Below are 16668 nucleotides of genomic sequence, written 5' to 3'. Positions count from 1 at the left end.
GAATTTTGATTCAAAGAATCAGTATAACACGCCTCTCAAGGTACTGATTCTCATGGTGTAAGAAAGGACAACACTCTGCATAATCACACATATTATACCTCATTGAATAAAATCTTGTGGACTTTTTTCTTTCCATTTGGAGAGAAAACACAGACTGGCATCTTGTGTTTATGCACCAACTTAGTTGAGGTTTAAGTGGGGTTTTTTGCTTTCTGAAAAACATACATCAAAACAAAATGGATAAATTTTTAATGAAGACTTACAGTGGGAACAGTGATAGTGGGATCATTGTTGTAAGCAACATCTTTGTCTTGGAGTTACTACAGTATTTAGCAGTTGAAAGACTTCAAGCTTCCTTGTCAACTTAATGAGTTGAGTTCTGCCAATGCAATCGTAGCCCAGCAGATCTGATCAGAAATGTTTTCAGTCCTCCCAGGTCTAGGGAAGACAGAAATCTCTCTGCTTGAGATCCTATAGGGCACTGCTGGTAGCATGCAGCACATTCCTGGGTTTACAGGCCCTACATGATATTTCAGGCAGCTTTTGTTTCTGCGGCTATGACCTGTTGCTGAGAGTCAAGCCACTATGTAAACACAGAGGCCTTCAAACTGGCAGTGTGCTGCTTTCCAGAGCAAGTGATCATTTGTTCCAGTTTCCCATGAACACATTACTGCTTGGGTTTGCTGCTCTGAAAAATACATCAATTTGCAGCATTAATTAACAGGGAAGAGAAATTACATTGGAAATACGGGCTGCATTAGTACGTATTATTAAATGTGCCAAGCGGATAATGTTACCTTCTCCCCATTTTCAGCAGTTTAAAATATTTTCCTTATTAAAATAAAAAATGTTCAAACATTTAGACTAGTGTAGCCAAACTCCAACTTAGGAAATACTTTATTTAGCTATTAACCAGATGATATGACTTTTAAACCCCATCCCTGACACCAATTTCTCCACTGATGCCATTCAAAACACTACTTTTTTTTTTTTTTTTAATTGCATTTGTAACTCTATGCAGAAAGAGAAAGGAAAATTAGTATCAGAGAGTGATTTACATTATGCTAGATTTTACTGCAGCTTGGCATTGTGAACAAATCTTTTAAATACTTGAAAACTATATAAGGAATAAGTCAGTTTCTAGGTTGCAAAAGAAAATTTTATGAGGTAACTGAGGTAACAAAAAAATGGTGCTTAAAAAGCATTCAGAGCGATTGCTGTTTCAGCTGTCCCAGTCCACAAAACGATAGGAAAACAGACTGGCAGTAAAAAATACTCACACCCTTTTTTTACCTGAGAATATTAACTCTCATTCCTGTGCCTGCTGCACAGACTCAGTGTGGACATTTCCAGTTGTGTGAATTAGTTTAAGAGATTTTGTTTGCAGAATCAGAGATTTGCATTTAGTAGTGTGCAGCAATAAAATAGAGACTGATTTGACATTTTTAATTCAAATACAAATAGAAGGCAGCTACTCTGAATTTACTGAGGTTTCTTTGGATTTATACCACTGTTGCTAAAAATAGAACCTGATGGTCTATTTTTAGATAACCCAGAGCTGTTATGAGTTGGAAATTTGCAACTATGTTACCTACTGCCTTCAAGAAAAACCTCAAGCATGTTTGAAAATATGTGATTAATTTTAATACAGTTTAGAAACATTCTTTACATGCAAATATCCCACGGCCTTCAGGAGACTGCTCACTGTTTTATTTAATTATTGATGAGTGAAGGTCCTTTCTCTCTACAGAACCTTTAAGACAAGCCCTGCTTATGCCACAGAAATTATTTTCTTCAGGCAACACTTGAAAAGCACTTAAATATTTAATAGAACTAAATTCTAAGCTGGTGGGAGATGTGTTGATTTTGCTGATTTCTCTTTTGTTCTGGCTGCCTCAAAAGACAGCACTCATCCAGAACTAAGAAAACCAGAAGTCTTAGCAACAAAGCTGATGGAAATACTTTTTTTCCTTTCAATAGTTGTCCAGCAAGAAGAAAGAAGCAAGTGATGTTAGGGGAAGGGAACACCCCTATACGCAGGGGATCCCACTGACCTAAACCCATCTGAGTGTACCAGACAGAGACAGTGGGCAGGGCAGCCAAGACTCCCAGGCTTAGCAATTAAGTATAAAAAAGCCTGTCTTTATTCAAACAGACCATCTGTGTTCTGGAAATTTCCACCACACTTCCTTCTGAAGTCTTACTTTTATTAAAGTGCAGAGCAACATGATCAGCAATAGTTATGCTGGGATAGCAGTGGCTGTAAAGTCACCCATGCTGAAGAGCTAGGGCAATCTATTAAGTCAGTGTGAGTGATCCATGTTACTGTCAATTTGTTTGCTCTTTTTAACATTGGATTGGTTTTATTGTGTTTTTTGTTTGTTTGGTTTGTTGGGTTTTGTTTTGTTCTTTTTTCCTTTTTTTTTTTTTTTTTCCCCCTGAATCCTCCAAATTTTCAACTGCCTGCCAGAGATCAGCTGTTGTCAATGAAAGTTTGACATGGATGAGAGTGGCTGTGGGTAGCACAAGCAGCATTTGGTCTTACCTCGATGTTACTTGTAATCTGAGGAGACTTGAGCTTTTAAGACGTTGGTGCCTTTCCTTGGGTCTTTGGTCAGACATTCCAGGAATAGCAGGGAAGCTCCAGAGCTGGTCCTGGAAATGGGACAGGCAGAGAGGAAGAAAAGGATGAAAGGGGGAAAGTGAAAACAACATAATAGAAGGACTCTGGAAGCCAGTGAAATGTTATAAAATCACCAGCATTGCAATCCCCAGTTTTTGAGAAATAGCAAACTGGATCCTCAACCATGAGGTTGGCTTCAGAATAAAAAAAACAAACAATGCCCAAACTAAAAAGAGAAAGGGAGAGAAGCCCTGTAATTTGCTAGTAAAAAGTAAAAGCCAGAAATGTTAATGTTTTGTTCAATCCATTCATAATTTTTTTCATTTGTTTTCTGATTTTTCGCTTGTTAGGACTCATGGTTTTTTCAATAGTTGTAAGAGACTGAGACTTACTAATACTGGATCTAATTGTCTGAGGAAAAGAGTGAGGATTTTATGGAAACCAGCAAATATCCAGTGACTGGTGATAAAATTGCAAGTGCTCACAATGCTAAGTAGAATAAACTTATATTATTATATATATTAACTGAGTTAATATAATTCAATACATTGAATATTCTGTTTTCTTTGAATAGTGTTGCAGATGACTGGAAGAAAACTTTTTTATCCTCTAGGTGGTTCTCAGTCAAAATCATGATTAGCAACTGTTGCATCATTCAGGCATCAAAGAGAGGGAAATATTGAGGGATAAAATGATCCTACATTCTACAGCATCCATAAAAAAAATTACCTACAGCAGAATAAAATTCAACTATTCAGCATGTGTGGTAACTCAGATGTGACATCTATTAAAAACTGTATTTTTGAAATGTTTTAAGCAGATATTTGTCCTTATATCTGAAAGTAATTTCCTTAAAACCATGGAAACTGTAATATGTTGAGGGTCATATTCAAAACCTGAGATATTCAAGATTTTAAATCTGGTAATCAAGCATGTGAGGTAAGGGAGGCTTCACACACACATGCCAAGCCTGGGGTAGAAGGTGTTTTTTTAGATGGTATTTTCAAACATATTTTGTACTTCCTGCATCTTGAAATGCGAAGTAAATGGGAGAAAAAGAAACAAAGATAAATCAAATGTACACTTTTTGGAAATTCAAGTAAATGAAACAATATCCCAACTTTACATTCTTCAGGTTGATTTACCTGTTGAAGTAGGTTTCCCTGCTCACAGTGCACATCTAACTAAGTCACGTCTTAGCATATATGTCACTTTAAAAGTTGCAAGACTTCTTGTACTATTAACATGATAGTGTGCACTTTAGAGTCTGTCATACTTGGACATCTCAATCACAGACAAATTATTCTATAGATGGGAGAAGACAAGTCATCCCCTCTTGCATCAGGCAAGAGGAGGTGAGAAGAGATCTGAGGGGCTTAGCTCAGTCAGACCACTCTTTAGAGGTATGGACACAACAGGAGAAGATTAAGAAAAAGACAATTCGGCTCTGATTGTGCCTGCCTGTTAATTTTTAGAAAACAAGTCTGCCTGCTGCCATGTGACTCCTGTGAGGCAATCCCTGTGTGCCTACTAAACTGGATCCCAACAAGAGGCCTGGTCAGGTACCCCTGCTTTCTCTGTTCCCTTACTACTCCATTGCTCCATGCTCAGAGGTATCCATCACCTGAAAATCAAATCATTCAATATGGTTAACAAAGAGGTAAAACAAGACACTAATTGGGGTGCACTCAGTACCCCAGTAGGAAGGACCAATATGGTAGTGTGAATGTTGTCTTAATACAGCATCCAAAAAGTCTGAAAAGGAGAGAAGTTGGCTACTTTCATCTAATCTCTTCCTCCATGTAGCAACCATACTTCTGACAGTTTAGGGAATCTGTGCTCAGCACCCCAGCAGTTGGACCCCATCATGGTCTTGATTTTGCCTTTGTGCTTGCGCTGATGATCCTCATGGACTGATCCTCAATGTCCAATTACATCTTGTTTCTGAAGGAAACACTGGTAGAAAAAAATAGGTATTAAGGGGATAGAGATGTGAAATAAGGACTAGAGAAGGTAGATGAAATAGCAAATAGAGAAATTGATTTTTGTTTGTTTGTATAAAAATCTATGCAAAAACTAAGTTACTAGGGAGATTGTTTTCCTGGGTGATACCCTTAACCTGTGGGTAGGAAGAAGGGACAAGCAGGGGACACCAGCTGTGGCAGCTCTGGGGGGCTAAACCTCCTGGGGCCAAACATTCCCACTGTTCCTGAAGGCCCAAGGCGTGGGCTGCATCCCTCCATTTCAGTCCTGACATTGCTGTTGGGATGTGAATGGGTCTGGCTCACTCAGACACAGACTCAGGATCCAAAGAAACCATGCTGGCCTGCTGGAGTGGCTAAAAGCAATGAGCAGCAAATACATCTAAGGATGTGGAAGACAATTCAGACTTCCAGCAGTTGCTCTATCGATTTTAATAATTTTATAGCATGTCATTCTCAGAGCATTGCCCTAAAGTAATGTAGCAGTCTGCACTGTTTTTATCAGTCATGTCTCCTAAGCTCTGCTAACTTTTCTAGACCCATATCACCACTGCAGCTAGCTACTGTGAAAAACACCACCTTCTTTTCCTCTTTTACACTGGCTTGGGATATGACAAAAAAAAAAACAACCCAAGCCCCAAAACAACAAAAACCATTCTGTTAGTAACTGTGACCTACAATTGGAGCTGGTGCCAGAAACTGAAAGCATGATTTCTTTAAGTTATGATATGCTTCACGTAGCCTAATACCACAGCAGTGACCCTATCAGGTTTTTTGAACAAATTAAAAAAAAAAAATAAAATAAGGAAAAAGAAGGGAAGAAACCCAAAGCTTTAAGCATCAAATTAGTATATAATAGAAACGCTATTTTCTGTCTTAGATGTTTAAGAAGGTTTCATGAAAAAGATGAATATTAAGCCAAACATTTGCTTGGCTTTGCTGCAGCTGGCTGCAGGAATGTAAACTTTTTTTTCAATGACTTCAGCTCCTAATTTAAATGCTAGGATTTTTAGCAGTGAGGGAGAGACTATATTTGGCCAAAAAATTCTTCTGGCTTTACTTAGTTACCCAGCACATTCAAAACAATACTCCTTTATCAAAAAACAATAGTCTGGTTTATTCACAGCACATGTAGAATTTGGACCTTCCACCAAATTCCACTTTCTTCTGTTGCAATATGTCTGTTGCTGTCTAATGAGCTGCGACAGTGCCTGTACTTCATTTTCAGCAAATTAAATTTATGCCTCGCAGGAATTGTGGTCTGGTTGTGGCACTGCTCCTAGGTATGGGTGGGGATTGTTTTTTCAACCAGCTCTTGGTTAGCCACATGGGTACGTGCTGTCGCACCACACAACAAAATCTTCTCTATAATAACTGGTTTAAGTAGCCATCCACCCCACGAAAGTGGATCCCATTTAATTTACTTTGTGTTTACTGCGCTCCCTTTCAAAATGTATTGTTGGCACAGATGAGTATTTATACAACTTTTATTTTAAACTATTTGTTTAGAGTTGGGACTTCAGTAACACTTGCTGTCAGATTTATAGTGCATGTTTAAGACCAAGGTTTTAAAAATGTAGTATTTCAAAGAGGAGGAAGCAGACAGTGAACTTACACAGCCAGGAGTCTTTTCTCTCCCTGGATGTAATAGGAGCTGTGCACTCTGCTGAGGAAGAAGACGTCCCTGTGAGGCAGAGTGTGCACATCTGTATTTATACAATTGATGTACAATTGAACTTGATCAAATCCCATTGAGATCATCTGCAGTCTTCAGGTGCAACGTAAAAGTACCAGGCTGCCCAGGAAAGGTAGACTTGGAAACTTGGGTCACTGTACTTCCATTTCAGAGGTAGATCTGATGGGATACTCTGTGGTCCATGGGTAAGTTCAGGTCTGGTGTTGAACTCTGGGGGAAATAAAGGAAACAAAATGAAGTGGAAAAAAAAAACCCAAACCCCACACCCCAAACCAATCAACCAACCAACCAAAAAACCAAAACAAATAAAAACCACAAACAAACAAAAAAAAGGGCTCTTGTTCAGGTACTGAAAATTGAGTTAATCCAAAATGGCTCTTTAAAAAAATCTTTTCCAAAAACAACAGGAGCTCTCAGACTTGTAGTAGGGCAGGAGGAAGCATTATTTTGTCAATTAAAAAAAATCTTTATAAAAATGGATATTATGGGCCAAGCATTTGTTCCCAGTGCCATTTTCCATGGCTAGCAGACTGAATGGCATCACGTGTGGAGCATACACATGATTTCTTTATGTGCACAGGAACAAAAGTTATATTTAATGAAGATAAAACTTGCCCTAAAAGATTTGGTTCATATTTTTATACAAAACTATGTAATTTTTTGTTTCCCTCCCCTTGAAAAAATAATGAAGGAAATATCTTCGTTAAGGATTTAGTTTTTCAGGCTTCTTGATAGTTGCAACAACAGCCAGGAAATCACTTGGCAAACTCATACCCCTCCCTGTCTCTTGAGACTGCAAAATTCAACTTTTAAAACAGCCCTGTGAAATACAGGTGAAATGACATAACCACTCTTTACTCAGAAATTCAGTTAAGAAATCAACCTTGGATTTAAGCACTCTTGACTCTCCATCCTGTGCTGTAGCTTCTAGGCCTTGAGCCTTTTAAAAGCTTCTGCTGTTGATATTTACTACAAACAAGCAATTCTGCATAGATTGAATTGTTTTAGTATAAGAAATGTTAAAAACTTGAGGAAAAGTTAAAGAAATAAATATTTAAATAAATAAATAATCTTTTAAATAAGATAAAGTGATAGAAAATCAAAGTATACGTGGCAACATACATATGCATATCTATATATGTGTGTGTGTATATATATAAAAATGAGTTTTCACCTTAAAACTTCATGATTCATCCCCTTATATAAGTCCACTATATTCTCCACATTCAAGTAACCATCCCTAATATCTTCTCTTTATGTAAAACAGAAGAAACTGGACACAAAAAAACCACAGCTAGTTTAAGGTTTCCCTTCAAAGGGCCCACTATTTTAGGCTGGTGAGTAGGAATGAAGAGTGAGCTTGGGAAATGCAGTATGATTTTTATAGCAGAGGCCACAGAGCAGGGTAGCCACACCACTGACAGTGGTGTTATTGCTTCTGAATGCAAAATGATCTGTAACACAATCCTGTTTAATCCAGACTAGGAGCATGCAGGGGGCTGGAACAGGGCTCCCACCATCTGCCTGGTTCCCACCCAAACAACTTCATCTCTTTCTGGGTAGATAGTGGGGAGAATAGGTTAATTTTGCTCATGCAAAATATAATCACCTAATTACAAATGGCAGTACAGTTCTCTTATTGAAAAGTTAGTGAAGGGAGAACAGCATGAAATCATTCATAGCTCATAATAAGATTATAATACTCATAGTGATAATATAATCAATTGATAATCATTTATATAGGACTTTTCATTACTTGTTTTCTAGGTCTCTGCAGAGGAGTGAAGTCATATTATTTTAAACACAGATTAGATACCTTTCAGGAGTTATTTATGGGATGTTCCTGTCTTGCTAGTGCTTGCCTCATTTCGATGCTACAAAGCCATGCAGTTAATTTTTGTTTCCACATGACTTTGAGAATACAAAGTCTTTGCAAAAGTGCAAAACCTTTGTTTATTTATGGTGAAATCTCCTCTTTCTGTGAAACCACTAAAGGTAAAATTATTGCCAGATATATTGCAAAGGTGCAGAGACACAAAGTGTCGTTTGGATGGTAGCTTTTTTCTTTCAGATTACCTTTGTCAATCTGATTATCAACAGTAGCTACATTCCTGCCAATTTCCTTGCCCTGCTTGTGAAGCTGTGTATTTATGAAACTTCACTAGAGTGGAATCTCATTGCCAGACCTGTGAGTAGAGTTACAACTGCAGACAAGTGCAGGTGGTCAGCACTAAAAAAGTGTCACTGTTGAGCAGTTTACGTCATTTAAAAGTGGAACAAGAAAGCCATTACGGCAACAAATTGCCCTGAAGTGGGGAGGGCACAACTGAGCAGGTTTTGCAGGAAATTAACCATGTGCTGACAGGCAATTTGTTATAAGCAGTGTGGAAAGGGGTGACTTTTTTTTTTTTTTTAATATGAACCGTTCGAACAACTGTTTTAGTATAATCTGATTTGCAATAACAGTACATGGATTTCTGCAAAGGTGTACATGTGTTTTGGTGTCATTTTCTGTTATTTTCCACTCAGTCTTCTTCAGGTGGTATTAAACTATATATGTGAAATAGCAGTTGTGCCTTTAACAAACCCATATTCCTCATAATAGTTTCAGTGGTGACTACAGAGGACTTTTAGCTGGGCTATCCTACAGAAATGGACCAGAGTTGGCTTGCGCACAAAAATAATAGGAAGCAGAATTTTCCATTTTTGCTTGCATTGCCCTGTGTGATACAGTACATGTTTTAGGATGCTGAAATCTAAAAATAGACCAGAGCTTTTTCCAAGAGAGTCAGAAAGTAGTACTGTTGTTAAAATACCTTTGTAGAGTATCAAGTAAAGGTAAACATTCAAGTAGAGGTCTTTGTACATAAATATTTTCCAGTAGAATCTAAGGGATTTGTTTCTCAGAATGACAAAAAAAAAACCCCAAACAAAACCATCAAAATCAAACCAAAACCCAGAGAAACTAACAGTATAATTCTTGCTTCGAATTTTATTTTTGAGAATATGATAATCAGGATATTTTTCTAGATTTGTTGCCTATTTAAAAGCCAATAAAATCAGGTTTTAAAAGATCCTATGCTGCAATAAAGACTAAACAGTTTCTGTGTAGATTTTCAGTTGCTAAATTATTTTATGGCAAAAGCTAGAAAATGAAATGCTTCTAAATATAGTGCATTGGAATTTTCTTATCAGTTAATTTTTTAGAAGCTCTACACTTAAGAGCACCATAGTAACAGCTCTGCAACCCGATTCTTTGTTACAGCTATCCACTGAGAGCTTCACTGAAGACATTTCCTCTGGGATCAGAATGACTAGAAATCAATTCTGATAATATTAGAACAAGTTTAAAGAGCAAAAAGCCCTAGAAAGTATGTGATGAATAAATAAGGAGATCTTTATTCTTTGTGCAATCTTTTTCACCTCTTTTCTATTTTGTTGTGCTGTAAACAAATATTTTTGTGTTGCAAATGTTAACACCTTAAAAGGTTTTGTAAAACTGGGTCTGAAATAATTCGCTCTGAGTTATGCAAGTATTTAAGCTGTTATTTGCAAAATAGACTGTGAGAAGGTCAAGGTAATTGATGATATTGAAATATTGATGACATCTTTCTTTGCCAATCGTTTATGGTTTGAGTATATCTGTCTAGAGTACATCAAATGTGTGTTGAGGGCTGAATCTTTGGGTCGCCAAGATAAGCCCAAAGGTTATGATATTGAAGGCAGCACATTAAGAACAAATCCAGCTGGAACTCCAAGCCTTGTGATCTACTGAGGAAGGACTCCATTTTACATGATTGATTCCACCTCACTCTGTAGACTCCTGTTCCAGCACCACCAAGTCCACCCAGGCACTTTGATTAAACTGACTTTAATCTTTAAACAAGGCTTAAGTTGTCCTATTATATGCTATCAACAATTAAGAAACCTATCATGTGTCACAGACCACCTTGGTGCTCCTGGAGAGGGGCCAGCAGAGGTGCCACACTCTGCACCACCTTGTTGTCAGCTGCAGCTGTCGTTTTACAGTACAAGCAGCATCTGTGGTAGATGAAATAATCTGAACTCCCATGTGCACTTTTCCATTAGGAAACAGCTCACACTGAATAGCATTTTTGGTACTGGGCGCTGTTACACCTGAGTGCAATTGTGCTGTAAGAAAAAAATAATTACATGGTTTATAAAAATGAAAGATGGTGAGTCAGTGTTTTATAAAATGAAAACATTGAATCTCCATCCTTTGTGACTTTAAGATGTGTTCTTCCATCCTTCCATGTGCACTTAGTCCAGAAGGATGACCAGAAAAGACTTCAAAGTTGTCCGAGGGATGCTCAAGCCGTATGTCTCAGCCTGCTTGCATATGCCTGATCCAGGATACAACATCAGTGGTGGTGTCAGCACGCCTGATGCCAGCTCTGCAGAAACATGGAAAGGATGTTGTCACTTTTCTTATTCTCTCCAAATTTTTCTGTGTTTCACTTTTAACACTATTTTGCCTGAAGGGAGAACAAGGTATGGTCTTGATGTTCTTTGATAATGAGATTGAAGGTGGGGAAACTGGAGCCATGAGAAGCCCTGCTGGAACAGGGCACTGCTGAGTTGGGATGCACGGAAGGTGTTTCTTCCCAGCTGTGTGGGGCAGCTTGCTGAAATCCCAGTGCAATTGTTTCTGAAAGGGCAACTGGCTTCAGAGGGATAACAACTGAGCCCTTTGTGTCTCTGCTTGTGAGATCCATGTGTCCTCTCTGGCTCTGGGACAGCTTGATGGGGTAGCTGGGGAACTGTGAGAGCTGTCTCTGAGGCATCACAGAGCACAGACCCACTCCTCTTTGTCCCAAAATTGTTTTCAGGTTTACTTTGCAAGCCTAAGTGTCACCTGCCAAAACACTCTACAGTCTGCCAAAGCAGGTGGCACCTTTTCGGAAGCTTACCTAATTCTGGCATAAAGTAATTGTATGTGAGGTGTGCAAGGAGTACAGAAGAGCTAGGAAGGAGAAGCAGAAAGGTGCTTTTGGAAGGCAAAAAGGAAGAAAAAGGGAACGTAGAAAATGCATGTTGCCCTGTCCTCCTCAAGGGATGGACAGTTGTTCTGAAAGATGAGAAAATCTTTAAAATTACTTAAAGGATTTTAAAATGAGTGCATGCAAAATTTAGAAGCTAGCAATAGGGTAGTTATAGACGCTAAATACAATTTTATTTTAATGTTATTTTGTCTTGGTTGAAGTAGTGATGATCTGAATTTTAAACCTTGTTGTAGCTTAGTCTCCTTATAGTCTCCTAAAAAGAAAGGGCTATTAATATCTAACATTTTTGTACTGCACTTGAAGTTATAAGCTATATTTGGTGAGATACTGCCATAATTAAGCAAAATTCACAATGCATAACAACAGTTATACCAGAAGTTCAAGATCACAATGGCCTTTAAATGATGCAACAGTAATACTTTCCAATTTTTAAATATGACATTTCAGGATCTCCTTTTGTTGTCCCTCTCATCTGGACATCTCAAAACACTCAAGTTGTTTTAATAAGGAATGAGTGAGGATTCATAACTTTAAAGTAATACTGTCAAGCAAATTTATGGAAATGAGAAAGAGGGAATAATAACAAGATGTGGAATAGCCCAAAGTCATGGTTCTTTGCTGTTAATTTCATTTTTAGACCTTGAAACAAATAAAGGTGTTGTAATACCTCATGTGAGCTCAGAGTGAGGGTTAAGTAATGTTGTTTTGAAACACATCATTAGCACATACAGCTAAGTACCCTGTACAATTTTCCAGAATAGTACACAGGGAATTAGTAATTTTTGGGCAGCAAAATCTTACCAGGGGCAGGACTATGTCAGCACTTTCACCACAAAATCATCATTGTTCAGCAGACAGTGAAAATGTTTGAGTCATTTGAGTCCGAGGGAGTGGTGACCATATGAGATGGAAAAAAAAGGAAAATATCCAACCATTTTCTTGGTTAGAAGCATTAGCGCCAATGAAATTTGCCACTTCAACAACTCATCCCAAAATTTTAAAAGCCTTGAAAAGAAAACACAGCCTTGGTTATATTGCTACAGACCGCTGTAGAGTAGAAAGTTGAGTGCAGCTCTATCATGATGTGAAAATAAGTCACTAGTGGGTCATGGTCCATCACAAAAAGCTTTTCGAGCAGATGACATCATGCAAAAGTACAAACAGGACAGTATTGAGTGAGGGCAGCATGTTTTATCTGGAGCTGAAGCAGCTCTAACCAGGCACTGACTCTTCATATTTAGGTTTGGGGAAATTCTTCTGAATCTGGACACTGCTAGCTGTTGTGGCCCAAGGGCATGACATTGTTTCAGAGACACTGCACCATTGTGGATTGGTTATGTTCTCCTCTGTAGGCAGAATTTTGGGTGGACTGTCTACTATGAAGTCAGTTCTGAGGCAGATCTCACCTCCAGGAATAGTGGAAAGTGTTTGTCATTTTCTGCTTTTTGTTGATCTTTGTGGTCTTGGCACACAGAAAGATACACCAACATGTGTGGTTGTGTAAGGTCATCATGCCCTGCTGGAAGAAGTAAGAGATTGCAGGGTTATGTGGTGAGGCAGTATGGCTGAGCAGCACATTCCTCTCCATAGAACAAGGTTGGTCTGAATGTCTAGGAGATAAAATCTACCAAATTCCTTCTAAATAAAGATGTTGAGCTGTGATGGTACTTAACATCACATGCACACAAAAAAGAATCCCCATAAACACATATGTCAAGAAGACAAAAATGATGCCTGCCATGGGCTGCAGATGAAGTTTCAGATCCTGTATTTCTATTTTTTTTGTTTTGGGTTCCACCATGAACTGAGTATTACCATGTCAAAATGATTAGCTTACTGTCCCCATTTAGCTTTCCAATGAGGTGTGAATAGTTTAACACTGATGCGCAGTCCATTTTCACTGGTGTTTCATCTGCATTTCGTCATGCTGAGAAAATGAGTCTTCAGGCATTTCTGAGGACTGCTGTGAAGAGGATAGACATATCTCCTCATCATTTTGCCATGATGTGTGATGGGGTTCCTCTGTCATGCAGTGTCAACCCAATTTGGAGGAGTCTTGGAGTAAGTATGAAAGAAACAGGCTGTGTTCTTGTTGTTCACAGGTTTCTTCATGATTCTGACACAGCCAGGGGTGTGCAAGCCTGAGTGTAGTTTGTGTGATGGGTGCACAGAAGCAGTCAAAAAATTTAGGAAAGAAAAACCCTTTTATGATTTTCTTTTTCACACATATTGAAAGAAAAGGAGGCAGATTTTCCTCTCAAACTAGTTTTACATTGTGCGGGTATCAATACAGTGAACCTCAGAGATGAATATCAGAGGTAACTGTCATTAGCAGATATCATCTGCTTGACAGGACAAACACAACCTACAGACCTTATAGTTAAAAAACTGGTGTCCCTGGATGCCTGACTTAAGTGTCTTGGGGAAGAATTTTACACATCTACACTGTGAGCAGGCTTGGATTGTAACACTATGTCTCGTTTGTACCACGTGAGATGCCCTTTTGCCTTTAATTCTTTAACAGAGTGACTGGTGCTATTAAGTGACAGTAGCTCTCTGCCAAGCAAGCACCTTAAACTTAGTTTTATCTGAAGTTTTCTAACTTAGTTTTATATTTGACTATAGCTTAATTTAGAGGAAAAACGAAAGGGTCAGCCTGCAGTCTTTAAACAAGCTGATGTGCTCATGCAGTGCTGTCTCTGTTCTCCTTTTACAACATCTCCTGTTCTTTGCTTGTCCTTTAGGGGAGCTTCCCATTCTTGAAACCATTTCCATTCTGAGACTAACGCAGTTCAAGGCAGTTTTAACACAAAGCTTGCCTTCATCTCAGACCATACACATACAACATAACTGTCATAGGTGATTCTACCCTGGTTCTGAAAAGCTGTGCTGGAATGAGACACTCACTCACCGAAGAGGATATTAAAGAAGGGTATTGCAAAACTTCAGACTGTTGTAAGACCTGAGTATATCACAAGTTCCCATAGTAAATCTACTGCAACAGAACAGTAATTATCACTATGTACCTCTTCACTGATTACCATTGCTTTTTACATGAGAAAATACGCGTGTTATTTGGCTGCAAATACACATTACTCAAAAGTCTTGCAGTGTTTGTTTAATCCAGTTAGAGGGACTTGGGTACTGCATGTGTCTGCTGGCCCCCAGCAGACCTCCTGGCAGGTGATGTGGCTCTGTTTTCCCTTAAGAATTCCACAGGAACACGTGCTGTGTAACGTAATATTACACTGTTCCCTCTCCAAGTCTACAAACTGCTGTTGTGAGGAAAAAAGGTAGCTATTATTACAGTTTATTGCTACTTAATTTATTAGTTACTGATTAATACATTTATTAACTGGGTTAAAAGGGGAGACATACTATTCCAATGGAAATCAGGACTGGTCTGATAAATGAAGCCACTTGCCCATTCCCACCTTGCTTGTATAACCTCACATACATATCTCTTAAAATCACAGAGATTTCAGGAGTTCTGGTGTGTATTCAAAGCCATTGAAGGCTAGCCTGAGAGTGAGACTTGAATCTAGCAGGAATGGAAATCTTTAACCATTGCTTAGGTCATGGAAAAAGATCCAGCTTGCAGCTCTCAGATATCTGTCCCTGTGTGCACAACAACTGCATACCTCCTAAGCCTCCGTCCCCTCCCCCTGCCCCAAGCTACAGCAGTGCAGGCAGTTCCCAGACCTTGATTCCTGATATGCCAACATATGTTGGCAGAGCTTCACTTTGCACAAATTTAAATTTCTCTTGGGAACAGGTTTCACTGGTCTGAGAAAGTAACAGACTGTTTTCTACTTCCATCTTCTAAATCTGAGTATATACCCCTCCTGTACCCTGTACATTGGCTCTGACATTATATGTATATATAATATATGTGTGTATGTGTGTACATATACATATATATATGAGATATATACGTATACATAAATATATGAGATGGAGATTAATTTCAGAGCCAGTCTTTGTCCAAATGCCCATACATTTATAATGTCATGTTTGACTTCAAGCTTTAGAACAAGAATGATAAAAATACTAAAAGTAGCAAATGTTTTCATCTGGATATTTGTGTCTGAGACTTGGGGAAATTCTTTGGTGTGTTAGAGTTTTGCTTTCCCAGGTTTGGAAAACTGTGCTTTGTATGTACATTAACAGGAAGTAAAATATGTTCAATATTTTGAAATAAAACAGCATGAGATTTGGTACCTTATACTGTACCTGGTCAGAACTTACTTCCAGTTGATCCTATCCTTACTGTAAGAGCAGCCCTTACACTATACAAGGAAGAGTATGCAAAGGTTAAGCGGCAACTTTAGCCAGGAATGCCCTCCTCCCCTCAGCTGTCAGTGTTCTGTCATGGTCAATCTTCTTAGGCTTTTCATATATTTAAAGTACATTTAGGAAGTATTTCATTAAAATGCTGCTATTTCTTAGTGGCAATTTGCTTGCAAAAGGAATTTAAGAATAATTGGATTTGGTTTTACTGCTTCTGGAGACTCTACCTAAAGGCAATGCACCTGTATTTCCACATACTTTGGCATCACTTTATTCAAGATCAAGTCAGTAACACAATAATGATGTAGTTTAATAGGTAGCTGGAAAAGGAGAGGTGGGTTAGAGCACAGTTCTATTTAGAAAATACCCCTGTGTACTGTGGCAATGTTTTATAGCATGATGTGAAGCTAAAGTTCACAAACGTGTCATGTAGTCATAGGAGAAGAGGGTAGGTTACAAAAGGGAGGGCTACAATGAGGAAAAAATGCAGTGTCACTTGCTCCTGGAAAATTTACAGATGCCTCAAATGAAATGTTCAGTTATGCCAATGGAGTTAGTTTTTGAAAAATGTAAATTAAGTGACTTCACAAATATGAGTAGTTAAAAGAAGGCATAAGCAAAAGTCGTATGCCAGTTTCAAAGGACCTGTGGTAAGGCACAAATTAGTCAGCACTTAAAAAGTGAATGAGTAGGGCAGTAAGGTAAGAGATTATTTTGAAACCAGGCCCCAATGAGCAGCTCTCATGTCCTGCCAGCATTTTGCTTAGGCTATATGAGATTTAGTTGGTGCAATGCCTCCTGCTTACTTTTGTGCTTTAAGGACGCGAAGGAAAGTGGGAGCAAGGGAAAACGTTGTCAGATAAAATCTCACAGAATTGGAGCTGAGAGAGGAGGTGTACTCTGTGTACCACTTGGCCTCAATTCTGCATAGCCATCAGCTGAACTAACCAACACCTGTGTGCACTCAGAGCTCAATTAAGTACAGTGAGGGTTCGTACTGGACCGCTGCACAGACCTTTGTGGACAGCTTTTCTTTTTTTTCCCCTGTTTTTA

Source organism: Myiozetetes cayanensis, unplaced genomic scaffold (genome assembly GCF_022539395.1).
Source record: "Myiozetetes cayanensis isolate MyiCay16 unplaced genomic scaffold, myiCay2020 scf4, whole genome shotgun sequence".
Lineage (NCBI taxonomy): Eukaryota > Metazoa > Chordata > Aves > Passeriformes > Tyrannidae > Myiozetetes > Myiozetetes cayanensis.
The sequence above is the reverse complement of the archived record's forward strand: the minus strand, read 5'-3'. Positions refer to the sequence as shown.